This window comes from Nymphaea colorata, chromosome 12 (genome assembly GCF_008831285.2).
Source record: "Nymphaea colorata isolate Beijing-Zhang1983 chromosome 12, ASM883128v2, whole genome shotgun sequence".
NCBI classification, from domain to species: Eukaryota; Viridiplantae; Streptophyta; class Magnoliopsida; order Nymphaeales; family Nymphaeaceae; genus Nymphaea; species Nymphaea colorata.
In genome coordinates, this window is record NC_045149.1 from 4,205,569 (window position 1) to 4,225,554 (window position 19,986).

The following is a 19,986-nucleotide window of genomic DNA, read 5'->3' on the forward strand; positions in this document are numbered from 1 at the left end:
TTATAAAAATGGTGAGAAAAGATACGGCACAGGTTCCTAATAAGGGATGGGCAAGGCTAAAGCTTAGTCAAACAGTCGAAGTATGGTCAAAGGGTGTGGGTTTGGTTCACCATTTTACCATCAACCCCAGATTGAAACCCACGATGACAGCGCTGGCGATAGAGACAGCGGCGAGCTCCATGTCGCCCAAATGACCCACAAAGGCCTGAGTGACCGCGTTCATCTCACACATGGCTAGCCTACTGAACACAGTCGGTCCGGTGGATGGCAAGAGCTTCTTTGACTCCACCAGCGTCCTGTGCACCGATAGAGGGCATCAAGTTACCATCCATGGCCATTGTTCTTTTTTGGATCCAGCTTGGCTTCACTTGGCGTCGATAAATGCTGGTTAGGGAACTAAAAAATGTAACTAGGAAATGTGTCCAGAGACTACATGCTCTTCATGAGAGCAAGAGGCAGATTGGGTATGTGAAAGAGAATGGTGTTTCACTTGTTCATCTAAGCCGGCCTTCAGGAAAAAGGTTCGCCTATATAGCCACTGCTATGTCTCCACCTTGGCCAATATTAGGTGCTACAACAGTGAACTGTTATACGTTATACTACTGCGGGTATTTTGCACTAGAATTGAACTTTAGATGTGACAGAAATTGTCTGTATAGGATCGTTCACCGTGCTCGGCCCATAGATTCAATCACCGTCACAGATCTGATAGCGCTGAACCTATGTATGTTTATCTAATTACCACAAGTTGGACAGATATTTGTAAGCCAAATAGTGTTTGCTAAAGAATGAAATACATCATAGGACATGAATAGATTCCTTTATATAATTCCAATTTCCCTATGTCACTGGCTTGCACGCCCAGCTGCCAAATATTTTCATAAAGAATTTGGATGACATTTTTTTTTTGTATTTTTCCATTTTTATTTAAAGTTAAGGTGTTTATATAGCATTCCAGGGCCGAAGCCGGGGACATGCATAGAATGGAGCCAATTAACGAGACTTGCATAGCCAACCAGACTAAGAGTTCCTGATGAGAATTGTTGAACTTTTTAGTTGAATTGGCTGCTGATGATTTTTTGGGGAAAGCTTTTTACCATTTTCATACTTATGTGTATGAATTAGGAAATGAACCATTTGCAAATGAATTTCAGGAAAATGATTAACCTCTACTTTATAGTTTTTTTTTTTTTTGTCTAAAGTCAAATTTAAATGCAACGCAATTAGAATATATAACGTTTTAAATTACTTAAGAGGAAAGTAGTACCAAGGTAATGTCCCCAAATTCCAAAAGAAAAAAAAAAAAATTCAGCAACGTAAGGTTTTGGTCATAATCAAATGCATTTTTAATTATCAGACTAAACCTACCAGCTAAAGGAGTTGAAAAAGAGGTGGTCGTGATAAGAAAGGGAAAGAGTTAAAATTATTTGCGTTTTCTTATGGGGTGTAAATTTCATTTTTTGGGCCTTTAATGTGACATATGTATGCCTCAGCACCGGTATATTGGTGCTCTTTACCATCGGTAATCTTCTACCGTGACGAAATCCAAAACGAGCTTGCCAAGACCTATAACATTGGTTATTGCTCCCACTTTTCTATTTTTCTTTTTATTTCTTTTTAATCACATAGTTACTTTTTTTTTTTTTCTACTTAGTTAATGGACCGATAGCAGCAATGCAGCAACGCTGCACCTTCTGACTTGAAATAAAATCGGGTGTAAACGAGCCATTGACATGCAGAGAGGTTCCACCCTGTTTCTCCAGGACTCAACAACACCCTCTTAACAATTGACATTGCTGGCCACCCATGAAAGCAATGCTGCACCTAAGATGCCAAATTTGAAATAATTGATAGGAACCGACGAAGGCAGAGAGATTTTACCTTCAGTAGTTAAGTCAACCACACCACCACAACCCCCAACCAAAGGTATCGAACTATCGACACCCGATAATTCCCCAAAATACAATTCAGGTGAATCTGAATGTTAATGTGAGAGATAACATAATCCACGTAGAGACAAGCACGTTAGGTGCCTAACAGCTTTGCACTATCCTACCCTTCCCACTAAGTATTCGACATCAAAGTGACTTTAAGAAGAAGATTGAGCCGAAAAAAAAAAAAAACGTAACTTGAATTCTGCTAAATTATAAAAAAAAAAAAAATTCATCCCGCAGGAAGAAAACCGACTTCGAACTTCATGCACCACGTCTGCATTCCCCAACAGAAAAGCTAACAACAAAATAACCTACACTAACCTTTAACACAATTGTGGGGTAAACCACAACTACCGATCAAGTACTAAAAGATAAATATTCATAAAATAAACAAAAATTCATAAATGGTCTTCCTCCCCGGTGACCATCATATATATATATATATATATATATATATATATATATATATATATATATATATATATATATATATATATATATATATATATATATATATATATATATAGAGAGAGAGAGAGAGAGAGAGAGAGAGAGGGAGAGAGTCCATGTTTTTTTTTACTTGAAAAAATGTAAAAAGAGAAAAAGATGCTCGGATCAACGTCGGGGCACCTCGCCTTGATGGCTTGGTTCTGGATCTGCCATGCCGGCTGGGAGGAGATAGCAGCTAGTGACCAGCCTTTTTTATTTATTGAGCCATGTTCTAAAAAAATGCAGGGCAGCGGCAATCCGCCACTTCACAGATGGAGACGTGTATGTGTGTGTGTTTTTTAATAAAAACACGAACATGGATGGCCCAAACCAGCCGAGAAATGAATAAAACATTCCCTTTCAAAATAAACTAAGATATATTTTATGTTGAATTAATATTTACAAAAATGTTGATAAGATTTAAGTGGTCCCTGTTGCATGAGTGAAAAAAGTTTGGAAGATAACAATTATATATATCCCAATTTACCACTTAAATCATATATTTGTATTTATAAATACTCGACCTAAAATTAAAATTATTTTTAAAGGAATTATTGATGTTTATTAAAACTCAAAAAATGACCAAATTAATATATAATCGAATGGTACGGACCCCAAGAAAAAGGTAACAGATCTCAATCTATATATATGTATATATATACCATCCTATATATATATATAGAGAGAGAGAGAAAGTGGGATGAGAGCATGAATTTGTTTCTTCTCATTTCTTGCACAAAGCCAGAACAACATAAAATGGTGTTTAGTGCGAGATCAAACTTAGATGCTTCTAAACATTGTAAAGCCTCCAAAATTTTCCTCAAGCGAAGTGGACAGACCAAGTTAAATATGATAAAATACTCAAAAGTCTTTGGAGGATTCTAATGCATAAAGCCTCCACATATTTTCTGCTCCCAAACAATATCTCTTACTTGGAAGTTCAAAAAAGAAGGCGATCACCTTGGAAGTGCTGCTTCAATGTGTCTTGTAACCTAAGAGTGATTGCCTTCAACTTCAGCCATTTTGGCAACACAAGGCCCAAACTTCCCCAACCCTTCCTCTGTTAAGGATCAAACCCTGATATAGTTGAGGAAAGAATCCAATGAAACTCCTCATATATCCATGCAAAGGGGTACGTTGGCAGGACATGGTTTGTTCAACTAGCATAATCCCCAACGTCTCAGGTGTCCATTGACCAAGAAATATAATAAACGAGATCACACTATAACGTTTAACAATATAACACTATAGTGTATAGTACTATAATACTATGGTGTATAACACAATAACCCTATAGCGTATAACACAACAATGTATGACACTATAGTGTATAACATTATAACACTATAGTATATAGCACTATAACACTATATCACTCTAGTGTATAATATTAAAATGTTTAAAACTATAACAATATAATGTTATATTAAAATGTTTAAAACTATAACAATATAGTGTATAACACTATAACACTTTATTGTACAACAATGTCATGTATAACAAAATAACACTCTTGTCAAAAAAACTATACCACTATAGTGTATAACTTTATAGTGTATTACGTTATAGTGTATAACGCTATAACACTATAATGTATAACTGTCACACCCCAACCTAGTTGACCTTTAACAACAAATATTTTTTTTTCTAACATAAAGCATTGGTGTGCGACACAACAATTTCAAAAGAGATGAGCCAAGCAATGCAAAACAATGGGCAAGCTTTCCATTTTATAAGAATTTCAGTTCATCTGTACAGATGACAAAAATGCCCAAAATCACAACATTGATGCCTAACAAAAACAAGGCATCAATAAAACCAAAATAAGACACGCCGGCACTACAATTGACCCAAAACCTCCCCAGTAGGACGTGAGTGAAGCCATCTGCTCAACCTGCTGCCCCTGGTCCACCAAAAACTAAAAAAATGAGACAGCAGAAGGTTTAGCCTTCGCAGTATAGCAACAAGCCAGGAAAAGTACAAACCCTCTTAGGTAGGACTCAATTATACGAGTCATCATCAAAACAATCTATCATCATGTCGTGTCAGGGAATGACATGCAAATGCCACTCAATGGCCATAGTATCACAATTTCAGATCACATGCAAAGGCATGCTCAAACATGTCATTTGCATTCATAGGCGGCACAATAGTCACATGCACATCAATCATGTACATTTCAATCACATACATTTCAGTTTCATTACTATCAGTGAATTTACAGTTCCTGTGGGTGCAAACACAGGCACGTGCACACTACAGGCGGCCTACAGTTGAGAGACAACCCCCGTGGTGGCCCAAAACAGTATGAATCCATCCATCCACTGCAGCGGTAGAGCACTTATTCATGGATGTGTGAATTCCACGGAGAGATACTCAGCCCTCCCTAGGACACCCAGGTTGGGAAGGCGGGAGCCCAACGCTCCAAGCACGTCATACAACAGTACCCTGGGGCCTTGCACCGCCTACGCTCTGAATAGGCGAGACCAGTGGCAAAGGCGGGACAACTCTCAAACACATAGCCACATCCCACTGGCCTCTCATCTCTTATTCTTTCATTCTTATAATTATACTTGCACAAACACAAATAACTGGCTAGCTCATGAGGTTGGTTCACTTCACGTGTGAACCCACACCTCCAATTGCCTCCACACGAGGGCTACACAACAACAACAACAGTTTTGGCTAACCGTCATAACAATATGGATACAACTACCCTTTTGTTCAATCATTTGCATCATTTCCCGTGACAATGTGTATTCAACAAACACAACATTCACATTCATTATCACCATAATCACATCTTTGAAAAACTTAGCCAAACCACAAAGAGTAGTCTCAATTTATGATGGGCTCGTAGCTGTCCTACGTAGTTATCATTCTAAGATGCTTTTTAATGCACAATTGGGGTCGAGGAGACACTCGACTCGATACCCCACCTCATCTGTCCTAAACAGTTATCAATTCTAACATGCACATGCGAATGCGTGATATTTCAAAACAGACTTCTATTAGTTTTTCAAAACACATCATATCATATATCAAATCATTTGCATGCATACACACATTCATTCACCAAACAATCAATCAATCAATCACATCATAATCCTAGGATCCCACGATCATAGGAACACACATTCACACATTGCCCCAGGCAAGGATTTGTCTGGAATGCTCCCATACCTGACACGTGCCTAGAAAAGACTTCAAAATGCCTCGAGCTTCGAATTTGGTCGCTCAAGGTCAACGGGATATGACCGGTGTACCCGCAAACATAAGAAAAAGGTAAGATCTCTACTAGTTAGCTTATCAATCCAAACCAAACTCAAACAAAATCATTGAGGCACATGTCATCGCCTCAAGAGGGTGTCGACGGGTAGTGTCGACCTACAAGCCCTCTAGTAGGCCCCCTCCTAACTTCTAGACGTTGCCACCAGACATCAAACTTTAATGCTTCGCTCAGTCCATCACAACTCAATTCTCATTTGCTTTTTGTAGTCTAGGCGTCAACCCCAAAGTCACATCCAACTTACGTATACTTTTTCCAATAACTCCAAGATACACCCTTTCGCAAAAGCATGAGCCACATGCTCATAAAGACGGTTCTAAATCTTCCCCACAACCTCACAATTTCTACCATGTTTCCCTATTGCTTCAAAAATTGACCCATCATGCTCAATGATCATTATAGACATGAATCAACGCTTCTCCAACATAATCCTACACTTTCTACAAAAAGCAAACTCGCTAACATGCATCCCAAATCATCACTTCTACCTTCTAGCATAATTAAACAATAATTATACGTGTTTCAAAGGAAAATATACAAGAAAATAGGCTCAATTACGCCTTGCTCACCCTAAATCAAGAGTCTAGACTGCTGCAATCCTTCTGGCAGCCACCTCAAGCGTTCAATCGATCCCCAAACGGCAAAAATGGTGCCAAGTCGCCACCACGAACACCACCTAATCGCTGTTATGAGGGGAAGAATACATTCCCCGAGTTGAAATCCTATCAAACAGTGATGAAATCAATGAGGAAGAGTGCTCGGTTGAGGAAAAGAGGGAAAACAAATAGAAAAATGGGGAGAGAGAGCTCACGTAGGGAGCGTGTGGGTAGGGAGAGGCGTTGACAGAAATGGGAAACAAAGAGAGAGGGTTCGGACCACAAAAAAAGGAAAACGGCAGTGAGGGTGAGAGTGAGTGAGTAGGGAGAAGAAAACGTGAGGGTGAGGGTGAGTGAGGAGAGGGACCGTACGGGAGGGAGCTAGCGGAAAAGGGAAAAGAGAGTAGCGAGAGAGAGAAAGAGGGAACGTGCGGCAGAGAGGGCAAGAGAGCATGGGAGTGGCGGAGAAGGGAAATAGCAAGAGAGAGAGAGACAGTGTTTACCCAAGCACCGCCGCCGCAGTCGCCGCCGTCGCCGCCGTCGCCGGTCCAGCCACCGCCACTACTACACCGTCTGCCCACTTCTTCTCTTCGTGGAGCTCCCTAGCAGCAAGAGAGGCAACGAAGGGGAAGAGCAAGAGGAGGAAGAGGGAGAACAGCCCTCGTCAGGCTCTTATGTGGGTAAGCTGCGGGTCTGGGTCTGGGTTCCGATCCGACCCGACCTGCCCAAAAACATAACGAGCATTACATCCTACCCTCCTAAAAAAAAAATTTCGTCCTCGAAATTCAGATCATACCTCACTGCAAGCACAGATCGTTCTCAAAATTTCCTCCAACCCATGGAGTTGTCATTCCACTCTCACTAAAGGAATTCTCTTCGTGCGAAGCACTTGCTCTCTTTGATCCACAATTCTAATAGGTTTTTCTTCTATTGTCAAATCATCTTGCACCTGAATACCTTGAAAATCAATTACATGCATTGGATCTGGTACGTACTTTCGAAGCATGGAAACATGGAAAACGTCATGAACATGACTCAAGTTAGGTGGTAGTGTCAATCTGTATGCCACCTCTCCAATCTTCTCTAAGATCTCAAAAGGTCCTACGAATCTTGGGCTCAACTTTTCCTTCACACCAATACAAAAAACGCCTTTAATAGGAGAAATCTTCAAGAACACATGATCACCAACCTCAAAAGCCAACTCTCTACGTCGAATGTCGGCATAGCTTTTCTGTCTACTCTGAGCAGTCAACAACTTTTTCCTTATCAAATGCACTTGGTCGGTGTAGTGTTGCAAAACTAAAGGGTTGTCGATCTTGCCATCACCCAATTCGGTTCAACAAGCTGGCGATCTGCATGGCCTTCCATACAAAGCCTCAAAAGGTGTCATCCCAATACTAGAGTGATAACTGTTATTATATGCAAATTCTACCAGTTTCACATGTTTGTTTCATTCTTCTTTCCACTCTAAGACACATGCACACAACATGTCCTCTAAGGTCTGAATGGTCCTCTTCGATTGCCCATTAGTTTGGGGGTCGAACATTGTGCTCAGCTTAAGCTTGGTATCCAATGCCCTTTGCAATTGCCCCCAAAACCTAGAGGTAAAACGTGGATCTCGATCCGCGATGATAGACTTTGGCACTCTATGCAATATCATTATCTTGTCAATATACAACTCTGCGAGACTTTCCAAGGACAACTGATTCTTATTGGTAGAAAATGAGCCGACTTCGTAAGTCGGTCCACAATCACCCATATGGCATCATGTTGTCTCCTAGTGTGAGGAAAACCAACCACAAAATCCATCGTAATATCTTCCCATTTCCACACTGGAATATCAATTCTTTGCAATAAGCCTCCTGGTCGTTGATGCTCTGCTTTGACCCGCTGGCAAACTAAGTATTTTGCTACATATCCTGCAATTTCATGCTTCATTCCAGACCACCAAAAAGTTCTTCTCATATCCTAAAACATGTTTACACTGCCAGGGTGTATAGAAAACTTAGATTTGTGAGCTTCATCAAGCAACTGTCGCTTCACCCCTTCATCTCTAGGGACCCACAATCTATGTCAAAACCGCAATGAACCATCTTCATCTTGATACCATGAAGAATTTGCCTTCTTGCTTTCTTCTATGTTCTTAGCAAAATCTGGATCTTCTTTTTGCTTCAATCAGAGGATGTCGTATCACGGCACTCATCGTTGCTTTGTTCTCATCACAAAGGTAAGGCTACCATGCTATCACATCTTGCAACAATGTCCAAGAACGAGTGAATATATTGCACATTGTTGTCTTAACGTGTCTGCTCAAAGCATCAACCACCACATTTGTCTTGCCTGGATGATATGATATCACGAAATCATAATCCTTTAAGTATTCAATCTATCTCATTTGTCTCATATTTAGATCTTTTTGGGAAAATATGTACTTCAAAGACTTGTGATCTGTAAACACTTCAAATGTTGCCCCCATAGAGATAATGTCTCCAAATCTTCAGTGCAAATACAACTGCTCTCAACTCCAAATCATGAGTGGGATTGTGTTGCTCATGTGCCTTCAACTGTCTTGATGCATAAACCACCACACAGCCATGTTGCATCAATACACAACCATAACTGATTCTTGATGCATCTGTGTACAGTACAAAACCAGAATGGCCTGATGGAAGAGTCAAAATAGGGGCAGTAGCAAGCTTGTCATTCAGAGTTTGAAAACTCTTCTCACACTCTTCATTCCAAACAAACTTCTCTTCTTTTCTTAATAGCTTAGTCATGGGTGTAGCTATTTTCGAAAAGTCTTGTATGAACCAGCGATAGTATCCTGCCAAACCCAAAAAGCTTGTAACCTCAGTTACACTGCAAGGCGTCCTCCAGTTCTGTATTGTCGATACCTTAGCCGGATCTACGGAAACTCCATCCTTCGAGATTACATGACCTACAAAGTTCACATTCTCTAACCAAAATTCACATTTTGAGTATTTGGCATAAAGTTTATGCTTATGCAAAAGACCCAATACAATTCTCAAGTGGTCTCTATGCTTATGCAAAAGACCCAATACAATTCTCAAGTGGTCTCTATGCTCAGTCTCACTCTCTGAGTACACCAAGATATCATCAACAAAAACAATAACAAATCGACATAGGTAGTCTTGAAAAACCTGATTCATGAGGTCCATAAACACTGTGGGAGCATTGGTCAATCCAAAAGGCATGACCCTGAATTCATAGTGCTCATATCTAGTTCGAAAAGCAGTCTTAGCAATATATTCCTCCCGTATCAAGAGTTAATGATAACTTGTCCTCAGATCAATCTTGGAGAATACCCTAGCATTCTTGAGTTGATCAAACAAGTCTTCAATTCTTGGAAGCGGATACTTATTCTTGATAGTAACTTGATTCAACATGCGGTAATCTATACACAAGCGCATTGCTCCATCTTTCTTCTTAACAAACAACACTGGTGCTCCCCAAGGTGACACGCTAGGTTGGATGAAGCCCTTGCTTAAGAGCTCATGTAGTTGCTTCTTCAATTCTTCTAACTCTGCTGGTGCCATACGGCAGGGTGCCTTGGAAATTGGAGCTGTCCCAGGTGACAACTCTATCTTGAATTTCATTTCTCGTGTTGGAGGCAAACTTGATAGTTCCTCAAGGAACACATCGGGGTACTCACTCACAACGGCAACCTCTTGCAACCTCACTGATTCAGTCTCATTGGTCAACACATTGACCAAGAAAGCAACACTTCCATTTTCTATCAACCGTTTAGCTTTCAGTGCAGACACCATTATCTTGTCAGTTCGAATAGCTTCACGAGCATGGAATTCCACTAGTTGCATCTCATCAGTCAACAATTGTATCTGCTTCTTCCTGCAATCTATATTAGCATAATGCGCATATAACCAATCCATGCCCAAAATCACATCAAATTCGCTAAGACTCATGATCACCAACTATGCAGATAAGTGACGTTGATAGATCTCCACGTCCACATCAGGGAGATACTCGCGACACGACTCTTGAGCATGCATATGGCTAACAATTTTTAAAACATACAGCATCTTCCTAGCCGACACTTCTAGTGAAGTAGCAAATCGACTAGATATAAATGAATGAGTCGCCCCTGCATCAAACAACACTCTAGCAATATGACAACCAACAAGTAAAGTACCTTCAACAAGGTCGTATGCCTGAAGCTCCTCCACAGTAGTAGCATAGACATGTCCAGTCGTCTGTCGTGCGCTAGAAAGACCGGCCTCAGGCTTCTTCAACTCTCTTTCTTTCTTTAAGGGGTAATCCTTGATGAAGTGCCCCATCCATCCACAGTGTAAGCAAGCTCCGATCTCCCGATAGCACAATTTTTCGGGGTGCACACGTGAATAAGTAGGGCACCTCTATAAAGTCGAAGTGGCCACTGACCCCTTTGTGGCCTCACTGCGGGTTGGCTGGTTCTGTCTGAAGGTTCAGTCATCCCGCCTCTCATAAGGCCTTGCCCTGCCTGCAAAGTTTTGGTGCTTGACTTGTGTTCGCCCGCTGTGTGAGTGCTGACCTGCCTTCTTGTGGTGATCCTTCTATGTCCTTGCCCAGTCTTCTTCTATGCATCTTGCCATGGTGACCGCCTCATCCAAGTCATGAGGCCTGCTCGTCAAAACTTTTCTTCGCAGTCCATCCCGCAGACCGCGCACAAACTTGCCTGCTCTGGCCCCATCTGTAGTGTAGAGGTGTAGACAATACACCTCCAAGTGTTGATATCTTGTAATATATTCCTCTAAGCTCATTTGATTTTGCTGTAGATCAAGAAACTCATGTATTTTCTTGTCCCTAGCATGCACTGGAAAGTAAATGTTGAAGAAAGAATCTTTAAACTATTTCCAGGAGATTGACAGTTGGGCCCGCATACCGGATCTCACGAGTTGATTGCCACCAGTCCATGGCATCACCTTTCAGGAAGTAAGTGTCATAGTTCACTTTGTCTTCCTCTGGCATCTTCAGAAGCACAAAGATGCGTTCAACTTCCTCAATCCATTGCTTTGCCTTATCGTGACTGCACCCTCTTGTGAAGATAGGCGGCTGCATTGCCATGAACTGTTGAAACGACACCGCTGATGCCTTCTCGTGAAGTGGTGCAGTGGTGTCTCCTAAAGGAGATGCATTACTCCTCTGGTTACTGACCATTGACTGTACAAAGGACGTCAGTGTTTGCAACATGGTCAGCAAAATAGTCAGTTGATCTAATGGTGGAGTCTGCCTTGGTGGGGTTTGAGCACCCCACCTAGTTGGGCATAATAGTGCTTTGACATACTGTCATCACGTGGGGCATGCTCATCAGAATGGGCCGGACTTGGCTCTCTTTGTGCCTCTGTAGACAGCCCAGCTCGCTTCTTACCCTTACGACGATATTCCATCTGTACAAACAAGAACTTTATTCTCAACCCAGTCTATGACTAATCTCACAAATCACATCACGACGTGCATTAGCACGAAGTTCAAAACATAGATCACATTACGTACTTATACTTGAAAAATCAAAACTACAATAACAATCTAATCAAATAAATGCGTACCTGGGCAACACGGCTTCACAGATAGGCTTTAACTCACATCCATAGTGGGGTTTGTCATGGCTACGGTACCAAAAACTGTCACACCCCAGCCTAGTTGACCCTTAACCACAAATATTTTTTTTCTAACATAAAGCATTGGAGTGCAACGACACAACAATTTCTAAAGAGATGAGCCAAGCAATGCAAAACAATAGGCAAGCTTTCCATTTTATAAGAATTTTAGTTCATCTATACATATGACAAAAATACCCAAAATCACAACATTGATGCCTAACAAAAACAATGCATCAATAAAACCAAAACAAGACGCGCCGACACTACAATTGACCCAAAACCTCCCCAGTAGGACGTGAGTGAAGCCATCTGCTCAACCTGCTGCCCCTGGTCCACCAAAACCTGAAAAAAATGAGACAACAGAAGGCTTAGCCTTCGCAATATGGCAACAAGTCAGGAAAAGTCCAAACCCTCTTAGGTAGGGCTCAATTATACGAGCCATCATCAAAACAATCTATCATCATGTCGTGTCAGGACACGACATGCAAAGGCCACTCAATGGCCACAGTAACACAATTTCAGATCACATGAAAGACATGTTTAAACATATCACTTGCATTCATAAGCACAACAATCACATGCACATTAATCACGTACATTTTCACGTACATTTCATTTCATTAATATCAGTGAATTGACAGTTCCTGTGGGTGCAAACACAAGCACGTGTACACCGCGGGCGGCCTACAGCCGAGTGACAACCCCCGTGGTGGCCCATAACAGTATGGATCCATCCATCCACTACAGCGGTAGAGCACTCATCCATGGATATGTGAATTCCACGGAGAGATACTCAGCCGTCCCTAGGACACCCAGGTTGGGAAGGTAGGAGACCAACGCTCCAAGCACGTCCCACAACAGTACCCTGGGGCATTGCACCGCCTGCGCTCCGAAAAGGCGAGACCAATGGCGAAGGCGGGACAACTCCCAAACACATAGCCACATCCCACTGGCCTCTCATCTCTTATTCTTTCATTCTTATAATTATACTTGCATAACACAAATAACTGGCTAGCTCATGAGGTTGGTTCGCTTCACGTGTGAACTCACACCTCCAATTGCCTCCACACGAGGGCTACACAACAACAACAACAGTTTTGGCTAGCCGTCATAACAATATGGGTACAATTACCCTTTGTTCAATCATTTGCAACATTGCCCGTGACAATGTGTATTCAACGCACACAACATTCACATTTACTATCACCATAATCACATCTTTGAAAAACTTAACCAAACCACAGAGAGTAATCTCGATTTGTAATGCGCTCATAGCTGTCCTATGCAGTTATCATTCTAAGATGCTTTCTAATGCACAATTGGGGTCGAGGAGACACTCGACTCGATACCCCACCTCATCTGTCCTAAACAGTTATCAATTCTATCATGCACATGCGAATGCGTGACATTTCAAAACAGACTTCTAATAGTTTTTCAAAACACATCATATCAAATCATTTGCATGCATACACACATTTATTCACCAAACAATCAATCAATCAATCACATCACAATCCTAGGATCCCACGATCCTAGGAACACACTTTCACACATTGCCCTAGGCAAGGATGTGCCTGGAATGCTGCCATACCTGACACTCATCCAAAAAACTCTTCAAAATGTCTCGAGCTTCAAATTTGGTTGCTCAAGGTCGACGGGACGTGCCCGGGGTACCTGCAGACATAAGGAAAAGGTAAGATCTCTACTAGTTAGCTTATCAATCCAAACCAAGTTAAAACAAAATCATTGAGACACATGTCATCGCCTCAAGAGGGTGCCAACGGGTAGTATGGACCTACAAGCACTCTAATTGGCCTCTTCCTAACTTCTAGACGCTGCCACCAGACATCAAACTTCAATGCTTCGTTTAGTCTATCACAACTCAATTCTCATTTACTTTCCGTAGTCTACGCGTCAACCCCAAAGTCACATCCAACCTCAATGATCATTATAGACATGAATCAACGCTTCTCCAACATAAACTTACACTTTCCCTAAAAAGCAAAGTCGCTAACATGCATCCCAAATCATCACTTCTACCTTCCAAAGGAAAATATACAAGAAAATAGGCTCAATTACGTCTTGCTGACCCCAAATCAAGAGTCTAGACTGCTGCAATCCTTCCGACAGCCACCTCAAGCGTTCAATCGATCCCCAAACAGCAAAAATCGTGCCAAGTCGCCACCATGAACACCACATAATCGTTGTTATGAGGGGAAGAACATGTTCCCCGAGCTAGAATCCTATCAAACAGTGATAAAATCAATGAGGAAGATTGCTCGGTTGAGGAAAAGGGGAAAACAAATAGAAAAATGGGGAGAGAGAGCTCACGTAGGGAGCGTGTGGGCAGGGAGAGGTGATGGGAAACAGAGAGAGAGAGGGTTCGGACCACAAAAAAGGGAAAACGGCAGTGAGGGTGAGAGTGAGTGACTAGGGAGAAGAAAACGTGAGGGTGAGTGAGGAGAGGGACCGTACGGGAGGGAGCTAGCGGAAAAGGGAAAAGAGAGTAGCGAGAGAGAGAAAGAGGGAACGTGCGGCAGAGAGGGCAAGAGAGCGTGGGAGTGGCGGAGAAGGGAAATAGCAAGAGAGAGAGAGTGTGTGTTTACCCTTGCACCGCCGCCGCAGTCGCCGCTGCCGGTCCAGCCACTGCCACTACCACACCATCCACCCACTTCTTCTCTGCGTGGAGCACCTTAGCAGCAAGAGAGGCAACGAAGGGGGAGAGCAAGAGGAGGACTAGGGAGAACAGCCCTCGTCGGGCTCTTACATGGGTAAGCTGCGGGTCCGGGTCTGGGTCCCGATCCGACCCGACCTGCCCAAAAACATAACGAGCGTTACAATGACAATATTGTGTAGAACACTATAGTGTATAACATTTTAGTGTATAAGTCTATAGTGTATAAGACTATTGTGTATAACACTTTAGTGCATGACACTATAGTGTATAACATTTTAGTATATAAGACTATAACAGTATGGTGTATAACACTATAACACTATAATGTATTACAATAAAACACTATGGTGTATAGCACTATAACTCAATAACACTATAGTATATGACACTATAGTGTATAGTACTACAATATTTGAAACTATAACACTATAGTGTATTACACTACTACACAATATTGTATAACAATATAGTGTGTAACACTATAGTGTATAACACTACAACACTATAGTGTAAAACACTATAACACTAGAGTTTATTACACTATGATGTGTAATACTTCAATGTTTAACAAATTAACACTATAGTGTGTAACTCTATTATAGTTTATGACACTATGACACTATCGGCAGTTTGTAACTGTATTTTAGTGTATAACACTACAGTGTGTACCTCTATCATAGTGTATAACACTATAGTGTGTAATTCTATTACAGTGTTTAAGACTATCAAACTATTTGTCATTATATAATATAGTGTATAACACAATAGGACTATGCTGTATCACACTATAGTGTATGACACTATAACATTATATTATAGAACACTACAGGGTATGACACTATAATGCTATTGTGTATAACACCATACTGTATAACACTAGAGCATATAATATATTACATATACAATTATATTGTACAACACTATAGTGTAAAACACTATAACTAAATATTTTACAACAATATATGGTATAACACTATAGTGTATAACAGAAAATGACTGTACTATATCACATTATAGTGTATGACATAATAACAGTGTAGTGTATAACACTATATTGTATAACACTATAATGTGTAACTCTATTATAATTTATAACACTATTATATTTTATAACACTATAACTCTATATTGTATAACACTATAGTGTGTAACTCTATTATAGTGGAAGACACTATAACACTATATCGTATAACATTGCAATGTGTAAAACACTATAGTGTGTAACTGTATTATAGTGTGCAACACTATAGTGTGTAACTCTATTATGGTGTTTAACGCTATCAAACTACTTGTCATTATACAATATAGTGTATAACACAATAGGACTATACTGTATCACACTATAGTGTATGACACTATAACACTGTAGTGTACAATACAACACTATAGTATAGAACACTACAGGGTATGACAATATAACACTATTATGTATAACACCATACTGTATAACACTAGAGCATATAATATATTACGTATACAACTATATTGTACAACACTATAGCGTAAAACACTGTAACAGTATAACTCAATATTTTACAACAATACATGGTATAACACTATAGTGTATAACAGAAAAAGACTGTACTGTATCACATTATAGTGTATGACATAATAACAGTGTAATGCATAACACTATAGTATATGACAATACAGGGTATAACATTATAATTTCATTGTGTATAACACCATAGTGCATGACACTATTACACTATGGTGTATAACACTATAACGTTATAGTGTATAACACTATAGTGTATAGCTCAACAGATTATAACATTATAGTAGTATAATACTATAATGTATGACACTATAGTGTATAACGTTATAATGTATAACAGTATAACACTATAGTTTGTAACACTATAATGTATAACACTATAACACCATAGTGTATATCACTATGATATAACACTATGGTGTATGACACTACCATGACACTACCACACTATAACGTACAACACTATAGTGTATGACACTATAGTGTACAATATTGTAAAACTGTAGTGTAAAACACTATAACACTATAATATATAACACTACTACACTCCAATGTAACATATGTACATAATGTACTATATATGTGTATGTCATAATGTAACATAGCATTACAGTATACATGATGTTGACAAACTTTATACATGTAAAAGGTATTATGTTAACATTATTATATACAATGTATGTAGCATACATATGTACATAATATATGTATCATAATATATATTATAATATATGTATATGATATCATATATATATGTTCTACGTATATATTAATTATTCATATACTATGAAATATCTAGTATATATATTGCATATTATATATATATGCATTATATAACATATGTACATATATGTACAATAAATATTACATATCAACATGTGGTACATACAATGCGTGTAATAGTTATTTGTTATATATTACATATTTAACACATAACACATAATATATTGTATATTATATAACTTATATTCTTGTTAGTCTAATATATAAAATGCAATATGCATATATGCATATATATACTCATTATATATGTGTATATATGTATACAGTATATGTCTAATATATGTACTACACTATATACTGCTTATATTCTTTATAATATCATATATGTATACATAATGTGTAGTATGTTATACTATACAACATGTTATACAATGTGTTATGTACATTTCGTAAGTAACATATATATTGTAATATATATATACTTATAACTTATATAGTTGTAATTACGTAAATGTATGCAACATATTATATATAATATATTACATATTGTTATAATATGTAATGATACACACATATACTATACATATGAACTAATTATATAATATAGTAATATTATATTTATGTACATGACATACATATGTATAATATTACATAATATACATATGTTGTATTAAACATATATACAATATATAACATATATGACATATATATATACATAAATTATACTAATAGTATAATAGTTATATAAGATATTAACAGCAATAGGTATATATGTGAGATATACATTTTACATGCATATATGATAATGCATTATTGAAATCCCTTATATGTAAATTATGCATTATAACATATAAATTATAATGGTATAATGTACAATAATATACGTTGTACATATATTGTATAATGTGAATTTAAGTATCATAATCTATTTATAATACTATGGTATACATTATATCATCATTACATTTTAATGCATATAATACATTTATATTGAGCTCCTGCATGTAATGTACAACATTATGCGTACATTATAAACAATAGGTATACAATATACACAAGGTAAAATGTTATAGTGTTATCCATTATTATATGTTGTATGTTATAATACACGATATCATGCATTATATGGTATATGTGCACATATTAACATTTAATATATACAATTATAATATATGATATATATATATATATATATATATATATATATATATATGCAATTATATAATGAAATATAATATTATAATATATATACGAATATATATACATATATATAATTATATATACAAGTTAGACTCATTGGATTAACTATTATATATATATATATATATATATATATATATGTGTGTGTATAATACATATATTATATGCTATTACAACAATCATATGTTATAATATGTATATCTACTTATAATACATATGTTATATGCTCTTACAACAAACATATGTTATAATATGTATACGTACTTATATATGTATATATACATTGCATTTAATACACCACAATTAATATTATATATATATATATATATATATATATATATATATATATATATATATATATATATATATATATATATATATATATATATATATATAATTAATAACAAATCATACATACGTATTATATGTACTTATAATACATATGTTATATGCTCTTACAACAACCATCTATTATAATATGTATCTATACTTATATATGTATATATACATTGCATATAATACACCACAACTAATATTATCTGTATATGCACTTATATATATATATATATATATATATATATATATATATATATATGTGTGTGTGTGTGTGTGTGTGTGTGTGTGTGTGTATAATTAATAACAAATCATACATACGTATTATATTGCTATATACCATAACATATAAATTATGTTATGTATATATGTATTAATATATGTAAATACAATATCCATATAATATGTACATATAATTCAATGATGTAATATATAATTACATACTATAAACTTTACATAGATAATATACTACACATCATATATATATATAAACATATGTATAGATTATGTACTATATAATATACATTATATACGTATAACATATGTTACAATATATATTATATATTTTGTAACATTATTACATGTTTATATATATTATATGTACATTTTGTGATATGTAATATAATATATGAATCATATATTATATACATGTAATGAAAAATATAGTATATATTTGTGAATCATAAACATATTATATAATATATGTGTATTACACATAATACATATTACATGATAGAGTAATATTGATTATACATATATGTGTATAATGCGTATAATATATGATATAATGTAACACATATGTTATATATATATATATATATATATATAGTTCATATGTATATACGTACTTATATATGACATATAACAGACATATACATTAAAATATCTAGATAGCGTACATATATATAATATAATATATATAACATATATGTTATTATAATACATATGTAAACATATATGTTTTTATATGGTTGTCTTAACATGCTTATTATAATAACATATACAATGTTATATAATATATGTTGTACATATTATATATACGTATATATGAAATTATAAAATATATAATGAATATAATATTATGATAGTTGTTTACATTATATAGTAATACATTATAATAATAGTATATAATACATGTAACATATATATATTAATTATATTATGTTTATTATATAATTGATATATGTAATATACATATTATACATACAATATAGATATATGCCAAAAATTACGTATAAATATTATTATAATACGTAATAATATTGCAAGAGTCCTAGCATGCACATGATTCATACTTGTTTTCACATGAATACATTTGAGGACATATCTTTTGAACTGCATGTTTTCAAAATAAAACTTGTTTTTTGTCAAAACCCTAGGTTAAAACGTGGTTGAGATCTAACTCTAGCCTAGCCTATCCGCTTCTTGCTAAGCCTACCTGATGTCTTAATTCAGACCTTGTATCAAGCCCCTTACAATAAGCATAGCTCTAGTTCACCTTAGAACTAGGTGAAACCCTAACCTAGTTGGGTTTGTCTTGAACAATCGACTAGAACTTGTAACCCTAGCTAGGTTTGACTAAATCAAATCTCGAATCTGATAGGTTCAACTTTGTAAACCTAGGTTAAA

General features: G+C 36.9%; 1 pseudogene; it reads right to left on the bottom strand.

Annotated features, from left to right (window-relative positions):
* Positions 1-106: 106 nt before the first annotated feature.
* LOC116265840 (uncharacterized) lies at positions 107-11,294 on the bottom strand (annotated as a pseudogene).
* Between the last annotated feature and the right edge of the window lie 8,692 nt (positions 11,295-19,986).